The 22,264-nt window shown below is 44.3% G+C and overlaps 1 protein-coding gene across 1 annotated transcript in view; it reads right to left on the reverse strand.

The window, feature by feature from the left end:
- Cnksr3 (CNKSR family member 3) overlaps nucleotides 1-21,579 on the reverse strand; it is a 125,026-nt gene extending 103,447 nt beyond the window's left edge. The window contains exon 1 of the mRNA XM_075950070.1: nucleotides 21,560-21,579. The gene's annotated coding sequence lies outside the window, so the exon portion shown is untranslated. The remainder of the gene's footprint in view (nucleotides 1-21,559) is intronic.
- Nucleotides 21,580-22,264: the final 685 nt, after the last annotated feature.

Consider the following 22,264-nt stretch of genomic DNA (forward strand, 5'->3'; position numbering starts at 1 on the left):
CAGGGCAAGTTCAAGGACAGCCAGGGCTACACAGAGAAACCCTGTCTTGAAACAAAACAAGACCTTAAAACGAGGGAGGAAAGTCTGACTTCAGCCCACATGGTTTCCTTTCCTCAGAACTCGCCCTCCAAGGGCGAGGGAACAGAGGCGCCTACCAAGCTCTGCTCAGTCGGTGAGTGAACTTTCCAGGGGAGAATTCACTCCCTGGCCTGCAGCAGGCTACATCAGCCAAAGAAAGCTGTCAGACAGACAGAGGTTGCTCCTGGCAATAGGTCACGGAGCTGGCTTGCTATGAGACAGTGAGGCTGAGGAGAAAGAATGGGCGGTGTTTACCACGGTTGCTAATTACATATGCCGTGTTATAGAGTGCACAGCTACCTGACTGACACACCAGTGTGGGGCTCCCATGGCCCTTCTCTGGTTCTGACCCTCCTATGGGGGGAAAACACCTATGGACCTCACAGGAAAGGCTCACTTGGGAGCCTTTCTAGACTTTGTGCCAAGTAGCTGGAACCTCAGAACACCTCAATTAAAGATATGTCAAAGTCCTAACCCCCTGAGGGTCAGCGCCTCAGCAGGTGACCTTATTTGGAAATAGCATAAACACAAGCAAGTAAAAATGAGATCAGGGTGAGCCCTAATCCAAAATGAACAGTGTTCTAATTCATTAAAAAGTAAGTCTGGGCACAGAAACAGGCGCAAGAGGAGGAGAAGAGAAGGAAGAGCCAGCAAGAAAATGGTTATCTCCAAGTCAAGAAGAGCATCCTTAGGACCCCAGGAAGGAGATGAGCTTACAGACGTCCTGATATGAATGCTCAGCCTTCAGAACCAACACACAGTGAGTCTATTGTTCAATCTGATAAATATGAGATACTTTATCTTGACAGATTTAGCCAAAGAATCCACTGTTCAATAGCCCCAAGTTTGCATCCAGTGCCAGAGGCAGGGGAGAGGGGACTCAACTCTGTCCAGGTTTCTCCTCCCACAGGCAAGGAGAACTCCCAGTTCCAGGGTGTGGCTGTGTGGCAGAGAATAGTTGAATCCGTTGTCCACTGCTTCCATCAAAGCCCTGCAAGCATAGATAGCACCAGAGAAGAAGATAACGGAGAAAAGTCCTGAGCTTAGGGCTGCTAACACTCCAGATACACACTGCACAGCCAAGGAAGCCTGTACAAACAAATTTATTTATATGTTTTTTTATCTATTATTTAATTATTGTGCACATATATGTGAATGTGTGTAAGCATGTACGTGTCACGACTATATGCAGAGTCCAAGAACCATTTGAAAGAATTAGCTCAGTTCTCTCCTTCTAGTGTTTGGGTCCCTGGAACCAAATTTGGGTCATTATCCTGGCATCTGGCATCTTTTCCCTATGAGCCCCCTTGCCAGCCTTTGTCTTACGCCTCACCTGTGTCCCACACTCTGGATGTTGTTGCTTAGTGGCAGCAAAGTTTTAAATACTCCTCTTTCCTCCACATTTCCTCAAATGAACAATTTTAACCAGAAACTTGGTTAAATGAGATCAGGCTCATTCTCTTTTCAATGTTGATTATAGTCAAAAAGAACATTACACAAAGACAGAGGATAAACAAGGGATGGGGAAATGGCTCCGTTGGTAAAATGCTTACTGTAAAAGCATGAGGACCTGAGTTCAAATCCCCAGCACCACCTAAAAAGCCAGGCGCGATAATGCAAGTGTATAAGCCCAGCACCGTTAAGACAGGAGGATCCCAGGGGCCTGCTGACCGGTAGGTCAAGTCACATTGGTGGGCTCCTGGCTCAGAAACAGAACTTGTCCCAAAATTTAAGATAGAGAGAGTGGGGAAAACACCAGATGTCAATCTCTGGCCTCCGTGTACATATACATACATAGACACAAACACATACACACACATACACCACATGCAGATACACACATAACAATAAAAGTTATTTCCAGACAGCCAGAGACTAATGGGATCTGTTAAGGTTGAGCTTGTAGTCTCCAAAAACCGTATGTGACTCTCCTCGATCCCAGTACCTGTAAATGGACTTTATTTGGAAATAGGGTTTTGCCGAGACAGCCAATGATACGGTTGTCTAGACCAGTTACCCAGCCAATCCCTGCCGTCCCTTTATCTCTGCTCGCTAGTATCTGAACCCCAGGTTCATGGGTTCTGGAGATTCAAACTCAAATCCTTGCACAACAAGCCCTTGACCAAGCGATCCATCTCCCCAGCCCCAAGGCTGCTTTTCTTTAATCATTATACTGCTTCTGCCCAAGTGCCAAACTCCCTTAAGGAAACGTAAGTGACTAGATTTAAAAGAAGGAAATGCCTGACAGCATAGTCACCAAAAGACAATCTGTAAATGTGTCTGTCAGTAATCAACCTTCTAGCACTGCTGAGTGTGACCATGCTCGTTAAGTCATGACCTCTTTAGATTATGTCAAGCCTTTGGCATGATCATTTTCTATGACACTAAGTACAATTTGGAGACTCCATTGGTCCAGGAGCTTCATATGGTCAAAATTATTTTCAATGATATTCATGTTTTTGTCAATAGAATTTTCCAGATGCTGCCTGAGGTGTGGTCTTGCAGCAGACTGAACACACACAAGAATGCATCTTCTTTTGTGCCAGATAGAACACACTTGCATAAGTTTCATAAAATATCTCTCTTCTTAGAATTTTTTGGGTGTGATATCTTTATCTATATTTTTAATATATTATTCCAGGGTAGGGAGATGGCTTAGTACAATGCCTGCCTCCCACACATGAGGATCTGAGATCCCCAGTCCACTTAGGAGCTAATGCAGTGACTCCTGTCTGTAACCCCAACGTTTGGGAGGGGCATGCAAATGTCTAGAGCTTATTAACAAAGCCACCTAGCTGAACTGATGATCTCTAGATTCAGTGAGAGATGCTGGCACAGAAAATAAGGTGGGGTGCAATGGAAGAAGCCCTCCATCTCTGACCTCACGTCTAGGTAGTTGTGTCTGCAAGCACGCACACACGCATGCACCCTCGTGAATGTCTATATGCCTCTCACAGTAACATGTTATTTCTGCAGCATCATTACGGAGGTTTTAATATGTTGCAAGTTTTTCATAATGTTCTCAGTTTTAGTTTCTGTTTAGGGCAATATTGTCAGCTATAAGCCACATCAGTCCACACAAAAGTTCTTTGGGTCCTCCATCAGTTTTAACATCATGGTAACATCACTGACCTAAACACTGAAAACTCACTGACTTGGGGACTTGTGGACCAATATCATCCTGACTCTCCCTTCAGGAAAACAATCTCATCCTTGAAATCACACAGTAAGAGTGAAGAGCAAGGGATGTGGGGAAGGGGCTCCAAATAACAGCTCTCCTCTCCCATCTGTTGTTCCAAAGCAACAGTTTTTGTTTTGTTTTCCGAGACACCGTGTAGCCCTGGCTGGCCTAGAACTCACTCTGTAGACCAGGCTGGCCTCAAACTCAAAGACGCCCACCTCTCTCTACCTCCTGAGTGCCGGAATTAAATGTCTGCCCCACGACCGCCCAGCTGAAACAACAGACTTTTATTCCATTTTCCTACGGGCGCTTTTCGGGCTTTAGATTAGGAAAGAACAGAAGTAAGAGAGAAGCCGTTCAATATTTAGTCATTTGTAGGAGACTATTTTACAGGCGACACTAAAATAAAGTCAACAGAACTTAGAACCCAGCTATTCAAAGTGCAAGAAAGCTAACTGGGGTTTCTTAGAGAAAGTGGGGCCTGATGCCAGATGTGGCGCCGTTGAAGGATTTTGCAGCCCTCCGCGTTCATTATAAACAGAGCAGGAAGCCAGGACCAGAAGGGATGCCAGAAAATCGGACGAAATTTTTCTCAAGTTTTCCAACTTGTACTTAGCAGTTCTTGAGATGGAAAAGAACCCTTCAAGAGCCCAGATGACCGTCGCAACTTGTCACTGACTGTTCATCAGTAAACGGAATGAGTGCACGCAGGTGAGAAAAGACTCAGTGTGGGGGCCTGGTCACGCTCTTTCCCTCGCTTTCCCTCGCTTTCAGCTGCTTCTTCTCCAACTGTCCTCCCATTTCTACCCGGAACTCACTGCTTCCCCAAGCCCCTGCCTTCTCTTTGTCTTGACATGAGTCGGGGGGGGGGGGGTCTGGCCTAGCCACTGGCAGCACTAGGGTCTCGGCTGTACCACACACTGCTTCTCACTGACCCTCAGTTCACTCCTTTGCAAATGGGGTTGACAATCTACCCTCCACAAGGGCAGCTCTCTAAAATGTTTGTAGCTCTGGGTGAAATTTGTTCTGCAATTCTACAACCTCTGTCAATGTGGAGTCTGCCCATGAGGCTGAGCATACGCTGGTAGGGGTGTCAGGATGCACCCCGACACTCGGTTTCCTCACAGGGAGCCAGGTGAGGGACCCAGCTTTGGGTCAGTGGCTGAAGCTCCAGGCTGATGGCTGTTCTGGCTGTCTCCTTCCGCACTCTCTTTCACCAGCACACCCAGCCACAGCTTAAGGAGTCTGAGAGGCAGCTCTTTACCTTCAAAGAAACTCGTAATCTCACATGGCCACCGCTGAACTCTAACCTCCTTCTTTTTCAGCATTGGTAGCTTCTAACCTAACCAGGTTGTGCTCTACTGTTTCAGTCTGAGACCCTGGACACTAAGGTCCAGCAACGTGTGGCAGAGGAACAGTGTGGGAAGACAGAGAAGACAGGTCATGAGCAGAGTCCAGGGTCGGCATATGTATGGGAAGGTAAGAGGCTCTCAGATCCCCTGTGAGGGAATGAGATCAGTAGAAGGTGATGGGATTGGAGGTGAAGACAAGAACAGAAAGGAATGGCAGGTTTCCGAGAGAACATTCTGGGCCTGATTCAAAATACACTGAAGACAGGAATAAGGAATAATAGTCTGTGAGTCTTTCTAATTAAAACATAATGATGATTATGGTCATTTACATAAAGTGCAAAACACCTGTGCCTAACCACTGTGCCCGTCTGCAGCAGCCATTCTACTTGTTGGGTGGTGTGAGCTCACTCTTTCTCTTTTCTTTGACTGGAGCTAACAGCTACAGCAGGGGCTTACGTCACCTATGACCCCATTGACCGTGAGCTCCCTGTTCGAAGCAATACTAAGACCATGATACAGCCACTAAGTCTGCAAGGCAGCATGTGTGTGTATCTATCTGCATATGTGTACATGTATATGGATGTATGCATATGTATATGTGTGTACTGTGCGTCTATGTAACTATATGGATGTATGTCTATGTCTCTGTGTGTGCCTATATGTTTGTCTATATGCATATGTGTGCCTGTTTCTCTATGTGTCTATATGTGTGTTTCTGTCTATCCATCTGTCTCTCGTGTGTGTGTGTGTGTGTGTGTGTGTGTGTGTGTGTGTGTGTGTGTGTACGTGTGTGAACATGTCCATGCTCCTCAGCATCCAACATCTCTGGTGAAGCTGTACTGGATGAGAGGGGAATAAAGGTTCTGGATGATGTTCATGATGATGGAATCTGAATGAGTGTATGCTGACAGTAATATGAACCAATTTTAAAAACTATCCTCTAATGGATGAGCAAACAAAATGGTGATGAGAGAGATTTTCTCCTTAATAATTCATGTGGCATGTTAAAAACTAGGAGGAATTCAAAAATAAATAAAGCCCATCCCTGTACACAAAGGCATCACAGCACAGGGCAAGGAGCCTGTGGCGTGAGCACTCTAGGTCTGATAGAAGGAGACATCAGCCCTTCACCCAGCTCGTCACTCACTAGAAGCCTACAGAACAAAGGGTTTTACATTTGGGTTTTCATTAAAAAGTCTTAGCTTAAGAAGAGAAGGGACACAGAACAAGGCACAGTTGATCTCTTGTCAACTCAACACACAAAAGGTTAAGCCATAACCGTTCCTTTCTTGTTCATTCCCAAAATCACACATGAATAGCAACATTACACTATAAAGTTTCCAAATTTTAGAAGTTCATAATCTTCCAAAAAAACACTTAAAATTCAGCCTCTTGAAAAAACATTCAGTCTCTATTAAAATCCAAAGTCTTTGTAAAATTCTAAATCTCTTTAAAAATTCAAAGTCTCTCAGCTGTGGGCTCCTCTAAAATTGAAAATACATACTTAGATACTTTCTTACTCTAAAAGGAAAGAACCAGGCACATTCACAATCAAAGCAAAGCAAAACCAAACTCCAACTGTGTAAACAACTCAACGTCCAATAGCTAAGGTTCACTCATGTTCTTCTGGGCTCCTCTAAAGGGCTTGGGTCTCTTCTCTGGGTCCTCCCACTGTGACACACACAGCTTGTCTTCTAAGGTGGCTCCATTCCACCACTATTGCTGGTTTTGATGGTTATTCCATGGTACTAGTATCTCCAAATCGCTGGGGTCTGTGTTGAAACAAGGCTGCACTTTCACAGATTCTCTTGAATCTCTTCATGATTCTTGAGTTCTCTTCATGGTGTCAAGACTCAACTTCTCTCCAAGACCCCTTCAATTTTGAGGCTTCAACACCTACTGAGGCTCCACCTTCTCCAATGTGCTTTTCCTGGCTTCTCATGGTGCCAAGCCCCATCTGCTCTCCATAACCCTTTCATGCCTTCAAAACCAGTGCCACCCAAGTGACTCCTACACCACCAAGTTCAGGTGGCAGTGCAAGGTACAACCTCGGCCACCTCTTAAATATGGGTTCTGTATGCTGTCTCTCATGAAATAACCTCCCAAAAGACTTCACCTCAGTGATGCTGATCTCTTTTTGGTCACCACTAATTCCTCAGCTCCCGTAGACCAGCACCAACTGTCCCAGTAAAGCAAAGGTTTCACTTCAGTGGTTCTGATCTCTTGTTAATCACAGGTGATTCTTTAGCCCCAACTTACCAGAACCACAAATTCTTAAACTATTCAACAACCTTAATTCAAGCCACCCTTAAGTGACTTTTGAACTTCCTTCTGGAACTTCACAGCCCAGGCATCCATCATCTTTATTTCTCTCAACACTCTGACCATCCAATCTCCTGTAGAACAGCTCGTCAGCTTTTGAACAGCCAATGGCTCCCTTGTCTAAAGTTTCAAAGTCTTTCCACAATCCTTCCGAAACCCAACATAATAGGTCTGTTGCAGCAGTGCCTGGCTCCTGGTACCAATTTCTGTCCTAGTTAGAGCGACTTTTGCTCTGATGAAGCACCATGAGCAAAAAGGAGGTTGGGAGGAACGGGATTATTTGGCTTACACTTCCATAGTGTAGTCTGTCATGGAAGGAAGCCAGAATAGTAACTCGAACTCAGACAGAACCTGGAGGTAGGAGCTGATGCAGAGGCCATGGCGGGCTTGCTTTTCATTGCTTGCTCAACCTGCTTTCTTATAGAACCCAGGACCACCAACCCAGGGATGGCATCAGTCACAGTGCGCTGGACCCTTCGACATCATTCACTAATTAAGAAAATGCCCTACAGTAAATCTTACGGACTCATGTTCTTAATTTAGGTTGCCTCCTTTCAGATGACTCGAGTTTGTGTCAAGCTGACATAAAAACCAGCCAACATGGACTGCTTACATTCCAGTGTGTTGTTAACATCTGCTGAACAGATTTAGTGACGATCATTTTGAAGTAGCAGATCCTATATTAAGAAGTTAATTAAAATAAGAGCTGCTCTGTGCGTTCCTTTGCTTTTCGTTTTTAAACGTTAAAGTTCTTTTCCAACCACAAGTTCTTCTCTGCCCACTTCTAAAACAGTAGATTCACTCTGGTGTAGTAACAAAGAAAGGGAGTGTGGGTTACAAAACGTAAGTCATAAAAACGCTCTTCGTGAATAGTTCGGAGAGTAAGCACAGTGAGTTGGGAGTGGGGAAGACAGGTAAAGTTAAACAAGAGTTGAGGGTTTTGTAATGCGGGTATGTGCACCTAGAGGGAATGCTGAAGACTGTGAAAAGCTGCTCTCAAAACTGGCTTCCTCCTTCCTGGGAGGGCAGAAGCCTGGAGCAGCAGGGGAGATACTGGCTGGGTAGCACCATAGGCACGGCTGCTGCAGCATAGCCTTGGTCTGGCTGCAGAAAGTCTTAGCTGTGGTGAGTAGCAAGAGTAAGATGAATTTGTTAAGATTTTAAAGAAAGTGGGAAGAAAGACTTCTGGATCTATACAACATGACAAGGAACAACTGGTTCATAAGCCTAACATTTATAAGATTTTACACACACACCCCAAATATTTTTATTTGGTGTACTCATTTTCCTTATTAAATGTAAAAATATCCATAAGGGATTCTGTAAATGCTAAATAAACTCTATTATGAGGAGGCTGTCACTTAACTGGTTCTTTGTCTGCCTTGTCCAGAATTGATCTTGTTGTATGCCTATAAGGAATTTCTTAGCCCTTCATATAAAGACAGCAAGTGCTGAAATTTGGGATCTGATGGAGTAGTGATGAAAGTACCACTTCTGTTTTTATGCTAAAAGGATAATATTGACATTTGGTGCCTTATCCCAATATTGGACTATAAAAAGAAGAGAAACACACACACATACACAGTAAACAATTATCTAAATATTCTGTAGTTATAATAAATTTCTTCACAGCAGCAAGCCTTAGCTTTGGCTATTTTCTACAAGAGATTTTTAAATTTTGCTGACAAAAACCACAACATGATTTTTCTAACACGGGTCCTCTGGCCACCGGACTTCTAGCCTCTCCTTGGCCAGGAATCATGTCCCTCTGGGAGGTATTGGTGGCCAATACACTTCCTCTGTGGGTGTGACGAGCATGTAGAAACACCCTCCCTGGCACCTCTACTGTATCATCACCTTCCGAGAGGCTTCACCAAGTCTCCTCGCTAGAGTGAGTCAAAGGGAAGTGACCTCATGACCCCTGAAGTTGGCTGGTCTTGTCCTGCTGCTCATCTTAATCTGACGAACATTCGTTAGGATTAATAAATCTAAGGATAGACTACCTGGAATGATAACCCCACCTCCCCAGCTCTAGTTCATTCTACCAGAAGATGTTAAACGTTTTTAACTAAAGGGTTGTCTAGAACTTAAGTCTAAGAGAAATTTAAGTCCACAGGCATGGCGCACGTGTGTGCTGCTGCATGCGTATCATCCCATCCTTTGGGAGGCTGAGGCAGGAGGCTCTTGAGTTTGAAGATACCCCAGGCCATATAAGAAGATGGCCAAAAAATGTATCAACTTGAAATATTTTTTAAAAATCTACATTTAACACATTCATATTTCATGCCATTAAGTATTGTGCAGGGCTTGCTTAAAAAAATTTAAGTGGGTTTTTTTTGCTTTTAATAGCCTTTACTTATTAAAATTCTTATAATTCTTATACACAGATGGGTAGAATGAGCTCAAAGAAGCTTAGTGTCTAATGTTAGGTCCCTGGGGTGGGGGGGTAAGCCAGAATTTCCAGCAGGGAAGGGTTAACTCTGGAGCCCAGATGAACAGCAGTGGTACACCTGTGCTTCACTGATGTATTCAACACCATTCGAGCAACTTCCCCACGTCACACTCTGTTCCAGAGGTTTCCACACAGAACACGCCAGACCAAGTCTGGACCTTGGAACTTAACTACAGCGTAAAGGGTCTGCAAGCCTATGGGACAGCGAGCGAGGGAGAGAGAGCGAGAACTCTACAGCTTCTCAGCTGGCTCTCTGGTAACTCTGTGGTTAACCAGGGCAAGAAGCAGCCAGGCTTGGTAAAGCCAGTTGCTCCACTTAGGGTTCCAATTTCTCACCGTCCACACCATCGTTCGCTCGTTACTGCCTGCGTTTTTACTGTGGCCGTGCTGAGTTCATTTGCGTTTCTATTTGTGAAAGAATTTCTTCCAAAAACAAAGCCACCAGATGATGCCACAAATCAACCCGACATAGGAAAAAAAAGAAGGGGGATTAGTCCTTCGTTTCAGAGCCCTGTGACCTGGACACCAGCTGTGGAGGTCCCTTTATGGCACCATGCAGACAATAGTGTGCCCTTCTGGCCTCTGGGGGCCAGGACATTCACCGGCTATCTGCCAATAACAAGCTTCCCAGATGGCCTTTAAGTAATCTAGCAGGCTCTTTTTCTTTGGGGGGGGGGGGAAGCCAGCCCTCCTGTCCCCTGTATTGGGTAAAAGACAAGGTAAAATGCTTCATTCTTGTTTTACAGCCAAGGGAAAGCCAGTCCTGATGTCTTTTTCCTTTCTGTGAAAAATCTGCATTTTACAGGGGTCGTATGTCACCGAGACAGAAGCAGATTTCCAATAGATTAGACATTTATAACAGAAAATCAAGTTATCTCCTTTTCAGTGGCTTAATCAAATTTGGGGTCATTTTTTTTAAATTAAAGAAATAGAAAATAATATATTACATACCGGGGACGTGGGTTTCCATCTAAAATGCACTTCCTTTGGAAATAGACAAAAACCGTGTTCTATCTCTTAGGGATACTGATTTTCAGAACTCGGCTGAAAGTAGACAGTGATTAACAACACAGCGGCACATTCCGCAGTTAGGTGACATAATACATAGTGTAAGTGTATATCAGAACCCCAAGACAGACGGCCGATCTCGTCCAGCCTGAGTTCCCAAAGAAAGAGAGCCATAGGCAAAACTGATCTCTACAACGAGGGAGAAATAATTTGTCTGCAATTCCCCATTTAATTAATGGCTTCCTTCGAATACAATAAAACAACTAAGTATGTTTGTATCAAACATCAAGAAGTTGAGTTAAAACTACAGCTTCAGATCATCTTACCTGAGAAAGTGCATCCAACGCAATCCTAATGTAAGTTCATACCATTGTATAGATTTGGGGTCTGGTCAATGTTGGTATGTGATGTTTTTATTTGTTGGCAAGATTTTTTATAATAAAATTTATTTTTTTAAAAAAAACGTAATGTCACTAAAAACTCTGACCCAAGAATTTCTTTAGGCGACGGCTCTGTGAAATTCTCTTTCTGTGTTTTCTGATTTCGTGCTTTGGTCTTCCGGCTGTTGTTGTTTCCTGATGACCCTCATTTCCACCAGAAGGTCTGTCTGGTCTGTCTGGGCACTGCCTTCCGTCAGAAGGCCTTGCTGAGAAACCTCCAATACTACGCAGTGCAATTCAGTCCTACATTTTGGTTTGCTGAACAAGTTAATTCCTCTTACAACATAACAATAGCGTATTTATTAAAGGAGTTTTTGAGCTGCTTCTCTGCCTGAAGGACCTCATGAAGCTTGGTTTCATTAACACACATCTCACTGGCCCAGCCTCTGCCAGTGCCAAGAGAGGGAAACATCCCTCTGCAAAAGAAGATTAAGGTAAGAAGATTAAGACATTTTTGCACAGGAAAAGGCATCTCCGGGTCACTAGTTCACTGATGTGATCCTCAGACAATGCACAGGCTTAGACATGCAAATTCTCAGGCCCACCTGGACCAACCAAGCCAGAACATTAGGGGCTGCCACTACCCCCCACAAGGGATTCGGATGCATACTAACATTGGAGAGCCACGGATCCAGGCTAGCCCTCTCATTTTACAACTGAAGCACCTGAGCCACAGGCAGGTTAATGATTTTCCCGAAACTGTTAGAGCCAGAACTGGAATTAGATTCCACGTCTCTCAGTTTCAAGAACAAAGGAGGGATGAGGAAAATCTCCACTCTTTTTTTTTTCCTTCTTGTCCTGAATGGTTTTGCTCTGGGTGTCTTGGTGTCCCCGGCTCTAAATACGGCTGAAATCTACAGAGAAAACCAAAAGGACATTTGCAAACCAAGTCCCTTTCATTCCCTCAGCCTCAGCCTGTGTGGCTCTGGGTAATGAGAAAAGAATTGAGCTGGCTAGCACTGAGTGTTCATGGTGAGTTCCCGATGGAAGCATTAGCTGACTTCAAATGTCCCTTCTCCTATGTGTGTGCCATCCACGGGAGCTGTACCTTTGGTCATATTAGAACTTGAGATTCTCCAAATCACAGATATTTCATGACTCCCTGATTTCTACACAAACTTTCTCGCAGCCACCCTGCCAGACAGAATGAATTCATCTCCTGCTGGCCCAGAATCTACATTCCCAGGATTTGTATCCATCCCTCATCTCCCATCCCATGTCTATGCCCTTTACAATGGTTACCAGGCTATCATTTGTGTGTTCAACTATGATTTGGTTTTGATCAGAAAGCGAATTTTTTTTAAAAAATGTTTTTTAATTAGTTTATAGATTCGGCTTCACTGTGACTTTTCAGATGTCATTTTGTTTCTTGTTCCTCCCCTGTCCCCCTTTTCTTCTGTATTTCCTGCCCCATTTATGCTGCTTTGCTGTCACGAGTGTTTTATTACCCTCTGCCTTCTTCAACTCCCTTATTCCCTCTTGCTCGTCCATTTCTGGTTACACGGCCTAGACTCGAACACACACACACATACACACACACACACACACACAGACAAATATACACGCATTTAAGACAGAACATGCAATATTTATCCTTCTGAGTTTGGGTTAACTTGCTTAACATAGTTCCCAGCTCTGTTCATTTCTGTAAGTTTCATGATTACATTAGATTGCAAAACTTAATCATAAAGATTCGTAAGGAAAAAATTGGTAAACAACAACAACAAACTCTTCAACTTTAAAGGAAGAAACTGTAATACATCTGGGAATTCCATCTGAATTAATATTCCCATAGGTTACACAGTAGATTTGGTCACGTTCCACAAAACGGCAAGAAGACATTTCAAGGTGCTTCTAGCAGTGTTACAATGTAAGCTAATAAATATACACCAGCCATTGACAGACTTGGTTTGTCCTTATAATATCATATGCTTAACTAAACATAAAACTATGCATGCAGGTGCTCTTACACATACATAAATACTATACAACTTCACTCTAACAGAACAAGAATAGTCCAGAACAGAGGAGACCAGGAAGGGATCATAAAGAGAGCCACAGCAAAACTGTCTGAGAGAACCGTATTCTCAGGACATCAGTTCCATTGTTTTCTGGTCATGTTTTCAAGCCAAGGATGCGACCAGGATGGTGACGTCCAGACACAGCTGCACTCTTGTACATTACAGCAGGAAAACACTGTTACCACTCTGCGGACCTTTCCTGTCACCAGGTACCCTGTCCCTTTAAGAAACAAGCTCCCCCTTTCCTGCTGAGACAAGATGATCTAGCACCTTCTCTCCCCTCTCTCTCTCTCTCTCTCTCTCTCTCTCTCTCTCTCTCACTCTCTCTCTCTCTTCACTCCATAATCTCCTTTCCCAATAACTCTATACTCAAGCTCTCTCCGCATGGTGTATCTGTCTGTCTGTCTGTCTCCCACCTGCCAGGGGACTTGCAGTGTCTCACTGCCATGAATACCCTTCACACAGCATCATCAACTCTCCCTTCTCTTCTTAAGAACCTCTTAATCATTACACTAATAAAAAGATCACTTTTCAGGAGAAGCCAAAAAGACCTGCGCTGTGGACAATCTCTTTTCTACTTATCAAAAGTAGGCATTGCTTCCTAAGTTAAGTCCAAGTCAGAGGTCCTGAGTTCATTCTCAATCTTTAATTTCTTTGGCAGAAAGCTTTTCTAAGGATACCTTAATGCATGCAGAAATGAGGATGTCTCAAGTCTCCAAATTAAATCTGAAAGTGTGTGTTAAAAGGGAAGGGAAAGAAAAAAAATAACAGAACTTGAGGAAACTTCACAAGTTGTTTCACTAAAATAAGCTACAGCAATTTATAGGAAAGAAGAGATGTGAACTCAGCATCACCGAGAATCAAAGTTTTTTCATCAGCAAGAGCTCACAAGTTTAAACCCATCCTCTATCCACCTCTTGTAACTTATCCCTTATAGCCTACCTCAGAGCCTCTCCTTCCCTGCAGGCCACAAACTGAGCTTCCTTCAGCCTGTACATCCACACCACATAGAAAGGTTTCTGTGCCCCGATATTGGGTTTCTCCACCAATGCAATAAATTAGATCAGGCCGAATTGAAAAGTCCAGGTTCGATAAACAAAGCAACTCCTGGATGATCTTGGCAGGGGGCAGGGAGGGAGAGAACCACATGGCAGGTCTATGGGACAGGTTTTAAATACCCTATAAGCGTGATCTTGAGCAGCTTGGGGGAGAAGTAAAAGGGAGCATGGTTTGGAGAGAAAGAGGAGGGGGTGAGGTGGAGCTTCCACCCAAACATACCTGTGTAGGCAGCAGTCCCCACCCCTTCCCTGGGATTCAGCTTGTGTCCACTTGAAGACCAGGTCTCTAGGAAGAGTAGGTCCCTTCCGGCCATCACCCAGTGTTTAGCTGAATTTTCCTGTATGTGTTCTCAGTATGCTGTGTGCCTGATTTCCTAAGAGCTGGGCTAGTAAAACTGCTCAAGGAGCCAGTCCATATGTGCTCACTGAGAGAGCAGTTAATCCCTGGGCTCATTCGGCTCCACTTACGTTAACCCTCACGGTGATCTCTCAAGAGCATCTTCTCGACCCACTATGAATTCTTATTTTCACAGTATTGCTTCAAAGAACACTCCTTCCACCCCTCCTCAACCACCGCAACCTAACTGCTGCTGCTGCTGACAAAGCCACATGGGCTTTCCTGGGGGCTTCCTTCTCAACTACTTGGCTAATTTAAGTTTTTCACTTTTTTGTTTCCACAGAGCTTGATATCATATAGGATATAGGGTGAGTATTTATTTTTTTTTATAAAAATTAGCTAATTAACTAACCCAGACTGTTATATACTTTTTGCATTTTCTTTTCTTTAAGAGCCAGGAAATCATGTGGCTCAGGCTGGCCTCAAACTCACTATGCAGCTGAGGGTGATCTTGAACTCTTGATCCTCTTGCCTCCACCTCTCCAGTGCTATAATTAGAGGCATGAGACACCATACCTTCTATTCTCTTCAATTCTGAATACAAAACTGATGGGCGTAGTCGACCGGTAAGCTAGAATTAACCAGACAAGCTCAATACAACAGATCTAGTTTAATAATTGGAAAACGGGGAAACTCACACGACAGGGGTCCAACAAACACCACACACAGCGAAGAGAGAAGAGGGAGCGCACCTGGATTCTCAGGTCTTTCTTCCCTGGCCCCAGGCGGCCACACCCTAGCCAAATGTGATTGGCTGAGCTTCCCCATCACAAAACCTAGGACTACACCCCCAACCCCCTCTCTTTTGAAACTCTCTCTCTTCTTTTGCTATCACCAACACTACCTGGCTTTTCCCCAGCCGGCCATTTTACCAACCATCTTCTTCCTGCATTTTCTTTTTTTTTCCTTTCTTTCTTTCTTTTTTTATTTATTTATTAATTATTTATTAAAGATTTCTGCCTCCTCCCCGCCACCACCTCCCATTTATCTCCCCCTTCCCTGGTCAAGTCCCCCCTCCCTTGTCAGCCCAAAGAGCAATCAGGGTTCCCTGCCCTGTGGGAAGTCCAAGGACCACCCACCTCCATCCAGGTCTAGTAAGGTGAGCATCCAAACTGCCTAAGCTCCCACAAAGCCAGTACGTGCAGTAGGATCAAAAACCCATTGCCATTGTTCTTGAGTTCTCAGTAGTCCTCATTGTCCCCTACACTGGCCATTGGTCGCCACCAACCACGTATGATCTTTTTACTCTTCGTCAGAGGAGAGTCTGTCCACGTCAGCATCTTCACTTTCCATTGGTTGACCCTGAGCTGCAAATCCTGTTCTAACCTCTTGTCCCACATAGGAAAACCCACCTGCAAGATCCATCTTTAGGTTGATAATGCGGCCTTACAACAAGCTGCACTTTACCCAGTTCAAAGCCACTCTCGTCAAATATTACGTCATCGGAGCGTTGTTTAATCAGTTGCCAGATTTTTTAATGTCCGCACTTCGCCTTCCATTCCTCACCAGGTTTCCCAAGCATTAACAGAAACGGAAGGGGGTAGGATGGGAAAAGGAACCGAGAGTGTTAGGCACCGGCTCATATGGTCGTGGCTCTTTTCTGAGTTTCACAAACATAGCAGGCTTGCAAAATGTCTCACACGCTCCAACTGAGATGTGGGGAAACTTGTTATTTCTTTATTTTGGTCTTTTTCCTAAGTCCCCAACTGCTTATTAATAGGAAAAGCACATCAAGTTAATGTTCAAGTCTGTTCAAAGCATAACGCAGTCTAATCATTTAGAGAGACCATCTAAGGACTGCCAAGTCTCCCTTGGAAAAATAACTGGGCCTCTAAGGAAGCTTCCCTTCCCCTGCTGCTTCTTGGAGAGGTCCAGGTGTGTGGGAGGAAGGGTTGTGATGGATGTGTCTGCAGTCAAGGGGAGACACATGCTCGCAGATCCCACAGGGTGGCTCCGGAGTCCTTGTTAGTCAGCTGTTGATGGAATGTATGGTCCGGTCCCTGGCGCTTGATTAAGACCAGAAGGTCTCCACAGCTGACTCCTCACCTCACCTTGGCCTCTCCTGGATGTTTTCTCTGCCTGGTGTCCTTGTAATGCCTCGACTGGCCCTGTGGCTGATGCCACTTCTGTCCTTCATGAGTAAACTTGAGAAGATTTCCTAGACAACGCATATCTCGAGGGCTATGTCCTGGGAAGGATGTGGCGTTAGCTTCCTCCCTCTTGACCTCGGTGTCACTGGCAGAGCGCAGCCCTACATTCTCTACAACTGACAGCTGCTCCTCCTTCCCTTGCTAACAAACTTCCCCTTTCTCTCTCCCTCCTCTTTACTGCCAGTAACACAGTGTGTGTGTGTGGTAGGGGGAACATGAGGGTTCTTTTCCTTCCTATCCTTTTCTTTTTCTGTTCTCTGTGTGTTGATGACTTCCGCTCCAATGCGGGAGAATTCCATAAGCGCTCTTCTCGAAGCTAAGATGGTCGCATGTTGAAAGAGTAGGTCAAGCAATTGGGGGATATTTTCCCATCACAGCTTGGTGCACCTGATATCAACTAAAACGAGTACGATGAACTCGACATCCCGGGTTAGGTAATTGTGGTTGTGCCTTAGAGCACGAAGAGCCGTTAACTATTACAAGCATGATTCTAGTTGCTTAGAAAGATCCCATTGACTGAAGTCTATAAAAGAGTGGATTAGACACAGTGCTTCCTAGATTCTGCATCCAGAACACTAATGGGAAATGCTAATATTCTATGGATGACGCAGGGACAGAAGAAACACACGTCTGGAAGGCAGGAAGCTAGTTTAGATGCAATTGCAAAGATTCATGCACAGGGTGATAACTGTCCAAACATGAGTTCCTATTTCAGCCAAAACAATGGAGAGAGATTAGTGTATTCGGAGGACCCTTCCCTAATTACTTTCAACTGTCAACCTGGCCCAGTTACTGTCAAGTTGGGAGCGTAGGCCCCTGCCCCTCGCATCTATCCCAGCACCCAGGACTGGTCTGGACTCCAAATCGCAGCAGGCCAGGTCCTGATCCCTCCCTGGGGGTGGGGGTCAGGACCACTCCTCAGGATATTTAAATGAGCCCAAAGAGGAACACGTGGTCCCTTTTTCTTCCTCCCCGTGGTTGCGTTCGTGGCCCCTCGGGGACACCGAGAGCGCAGAACTCCCATTAAACCTGGATATTTCTTAATTTGGCTTGTTTTGATTTGGCTTGATTGGGAATTTTGTGTCAGCAAAGAGCTCGCGTTAGGAAATATTCCTAACAGTTACCTGAGAAGGACGTCCCAATGGAGGGAGTACCCCGGATCAGACTGGCCTGTGGGCATGTCTGTAGGGAACTGTCTTTGTTGTTAGTTGATGAAGAAGAGCTAAGTTTATGATGAACAGCTTCATTCCCTAGGCAGATGGTCCTGAACTGTATAGAAAAAGTGAGTTAAGCACAGGTCTGTAAGCCAATCAGCAAGTACCATTCCTCCTTGGCTTCTGCTTTCAGTTCCTGCTTGAGTTCTTGTCCTGACATCCCTCAAGGATGGACTAAGACCTATAAACTGAAACAAGCTATTTTCTCTCTTAAGTTGGTCATGGAGTTCGTCATGGCAATAGAATGATGATTGAGCGGGTACCCACTCAATGGAAGGACACATGGTTTAAGTGAACAGTAAAAGTTGCTGCTGGTTCACGAAGGCATCTCCACAGCAGTGGAGAAGAGGGGGACGTTCTCACAGACTTTGAAGTATGAAAGAGTAGCAGGGAACAGAGGGGTTACCAATAACCTTGTTTAGAAGGTTAAGAAAAAACCTAGAGATCATTAGAATGTTTTACAGACAATATTAATCCTTACTTTTTACCATTTTGTATTTGTTAGGATTTAAAATCTGGTTGTTCCCCTCCCCACTCCCCCCCAAAAAAACAATTCATATGTTAAGATTCTAACTCGAAACATAATGCAATCTTGAGGCAGGACCTGGAAAAAGTAATTAGTTTTAGTTTAAGTCAACAGGATGCAGCCCCATGGTGGGATTTATGCCCTTATATGAAGAGGAAAGTAGGTTGAGGGTGTAGCTCAGTGGAAGAGCCCTTGCCTAGCATGCACAAGGGGCCTGGCTTCGATCCCTAGACTGAAAGTGTTTTGTTTGGTTTTGTTTTGTTTGGTTTGGTTTGGTTTTTACACTTTCTTAACTAAAAAAGAAATAAAAAGGTGATGTACACCTTTAATCCCAGCATTTAGAAGTCAGAGGCAGGTGGATCTCTGTGAGTTTGAAATCAACTTGGTCTACATGAGGAGTTCCAGAATAGCCAGGACTACAGAGACAGAGAGATCCTGTCTCAAAAGAGAGAGGGGGGAGAGGAGGGGAGGGGAGGGGAGGGGAGGGGAGGGGAGGGAAGGGAAGGGAAGGGAAGGGAAGGGAAGGGAAGGGAAGGGAAGGGAAGAGAAGAGAAGAGAAGAGAAGAGAAGAGAAGAGAAGAGAAGAGAAGAGAAGAGAAGAGAAGAGAAGAGAAGAGAAGAGAAGGGGGAAATACAAGTAAGACTCTCTCTCCACATGCACATAGCAAAGAAAGGTCATGGAAGGACAGAGAGAAGGCAGCTCCTACAAACCAGGAAGCAGCATCTCCCAGCACCCTGATCCAGAACTGTCATCTGAGCCCCAGTCTCTAGAACAGTGAGACAAAGGAACTGTTTAACCACCATGTCTAGGGCACTTGGGTGATCGCAGCCCAAGCCAACTACAGTGCCAAGCAACCATCTAGTGAGACTCAAATAGCATCTCATTAACTCAAAGAAGACTAGATGGTAGCTGCCAAGATCTAAGAGTGAGGGAACGGAATCCCTAAGATGTGAGGAATTTGCCTGGGAAACTCTGAAATTCACTCAGAGAATGGAGATCCTGACCTCTGTTTCCCAGGGCCAGTTTTTCTGGAAGACCCTCCCATCTCTGGGAAGAGCATTCCACATTTATTTTCAAAAGTTGCAAGTCCATGAATGCTTTAGAGCTTTTCCAATGGTCCCATTTCATTTTCAAAGTCATAGAGCTAGTTACCAGAGAGCCAAGATTAGACCCAAGGTTCTCTTTCACCTTCCAGCGTCTTTCTATGCCCCAGACTCTTCCTCAGGCTATAAATGATCTGGGAACCAGTGAGACTGTGTGTGTCTACAGCCCATGGAGGCTCAACATTTTAATTGTGCCTTGTGTACCTGTAAGACCCTCCTGGAATCCTTGCATTGCTATGCTGGCCTAGCATAGCAATCTGTGTGGACCTTCTGCCTCCTCCTCTGCCATGGAAGCTTCACAACTGTGGTCCACATGGTGTTGTTGAAACTCATGGGAAAAGTGGACAACCTCAGATCATGTCTCTACCTATTCTGAGGTGAGGTGGGTTATCCTGTCCTTCATTCCAATTCCATAAGCTATCGTTTTAAAGGTTTCAAAGTGATTTTTATCATTTTAATAATTTTATTCAATTAACCCTTTTATCTTTTCCCCATCATGGCAAAAGACACAAGCTGAGTCCATCATTAAGTATGTAACAGTGCATTACACACGGGTCAAATACCCAGCAAAGCTAGGATGATGTCATCTCTGCATCCAACTTCACCATGCCCTAGCCCAAGGGGAATGACTCTTTTTACTCATTATAAAAATCACAGTCTTGTACTAGGACTAAGATATGCTTGGTGATATCATTTCATTTGAACTATGGCATTTCTGATGCATTAAGCTTAAGTGTGTTAATGGTGTGTGCTGTTGGTATAATGCAATGCCAACTGTACCATCAACTCTGAAATTCCTTAGATGCCTGAGCACAATTAAGAGGACTAAGTTGCTTCAAGGTGATTATTCAGGAAGGATTAATGTGTAATCCCAAAGAACAGCAAACAACTATGGAAAATGTGAACTCTGTTTTATTAGCAAGGGGGAGGAAAGTCAGGTGAGTCGGTGAGTGTGGGAAGAGTTCCAGAACAGAGGCGTGGACCCATCTGAAAAGGCACAGGAAACAAGTCAATGCTTTGGTTATGAGAATATGTAACACCCCCCAAATTTTCAGCTCTAGCAAGAGCTCCCTGGGAAGCCCAGTTCAATCCTTGACATGCTAATACAGCCCAAGTATTTTTCTAAATGTTGAGAGAACAGTCAGATATCTAAGAAGTCCTTCGAGGTGAAACTGGCAACTTTCCCCACAATGATCATTATTTACTTCCTGGAGAAGGGATAGGGTTTTTCTGTTCATCTTTCTCATCTGTTCTCTCTATATTCTTACTGTGTCTAGATCATACAGCAAATCAGAGGGTTTGTGTTTTAGATATATTCAAGTTATGGATAAAAAAAACTCTGACAATATCCTAAGAGCCACTGACGTGTTTATTTGCACAGGTAAATTAAACGGTATAGAAATTGCACTTCAATGGCATTATATTTTTTTAACTATGGATGAAGTTAAAGTTTTAAAGAGTTCTAGGACTCAAGCATGGATGAGAAGAGTATCGAATCTGGAAGAAAAGTGAGGATTAAAGATAATCTAGTAAAATTCATCCTATATCTCAGGAAAGCAAAATCGGTCATTTCTATACTTTCATAACAAACATTTAGATTTGAAAGTATGAACTCATAAACAACAGATCAAGTCAGATACACTATTTCATGAAATCCATTAGTTCAAAACACACACACAAATACACAAAACGAAGGACTGAAGAGACAGCTTGGTAGGTAAAGTGCTCCATATGAGGACTGGAGTCCAGACCCCCTTCCACCAGCAACCACATAAAAACCAACTGTGGTGTGGCCCTTTAAGCCCAGAGCTGGGGCAGAATAAGCAGTGGGGAGGGGAGGACATAAGGAAGATCCCTGGAGCTCACTAGCCAGCCAGTCTAACAGAAATAACAAGGCCCTGGTTGAGTGCGAAAGACCCCAACTCAAGAATAATGTGGACAATCGTAGGAGACACCTTTGTGGACCTCTGACTTTTGCCTCCACACCCCACATATGCACACGTATGAATACACCACACACACACATACACACACACATACAAAAAAGAAAAATATAAAATGAAGGAGCCAAGTGAGTTCACTTTGGCTGCTCGTGTCTTAAACAGCTGTCCAAGCAGCATTTTTCTAGTGGGGCTTCTTGCAAACAAGCCTTATGGAAGGATATTTTCAGATCTGTCCATGCCAGCTGTCAGGGTTAGAGGGAAAATATCTTGCAATTTGGGGACATGTCTAAACCAAACCACCTATTTTACTCACATTTCTAAACCAATTAGATTGCTGCCAGGAAGTCCGGGGCATCCAGGAAAATTGCAACCGGGTACCCAAAACCAATAAGGATGCTTTTGTTTCGGTCACTTTGCGGCTACAAAGACGGGAAATGAGCCACTGAAACAACATCCGGAATCATCCAACTGTATTGCTGCAGACCTGGTCAGCTTTACTGTCACAAGGCGATGACATCATTTTTTAAAAATACGTTGCAGCTTAAGGGCCAAATGGAGTTAGAAACGACAACCGGTACTGTCTGGGGTGGGGGCTCTCACGTTTGCCCCTTAACATCCTGGAAAGTGCTCACTGTTTCTCTGTGTTTTTGTCATCAGCTGATGCTCTGCTCTTACTCCATGGGCCAAAACCTCATCCCCCAAGACACAAAAACAAGCAAAAGGACCCTCGAAACCTGCAATTAACAGACCAGATGACCTCCCGTTCAGCAGAAATCTCACCGAAGTGAACTCAAGTGACCGGTTCTTCAGCTGGTAGCACATTAGCTGTGCATGTGAAGACTCAGGCCTTCAGTCTTGTCATTTTCAAACAGATCTAATCACACCCACCTCTTCTGCTTCACAGAATGAGGGTAAACGGCAAAACAGGAGGATCTATGCATATGGTTTGTCAACTAAAGGACTAAATAAATAGGAGAGGAACAGGGACATGTGGCATCTGCCTGATGAAGGCTACTCT

This window comes from Microtus pennsylvanicus, chromosome 1 (assembly GCF_037038515.1).
Source record: "Microtus pennsylvanicus isolate mMicPen1 chromosome 1, mMicPen1.hap1, whole genome shotgun sequence".
In the NCBI taxonomy this organism is placed as follows: domain Eukaryota; kingdom Metazoa; phylum Chordata; class Mammalia; order Rodentia; family Cricetidae; genus Microtus; species Microtus pennsylvanicus.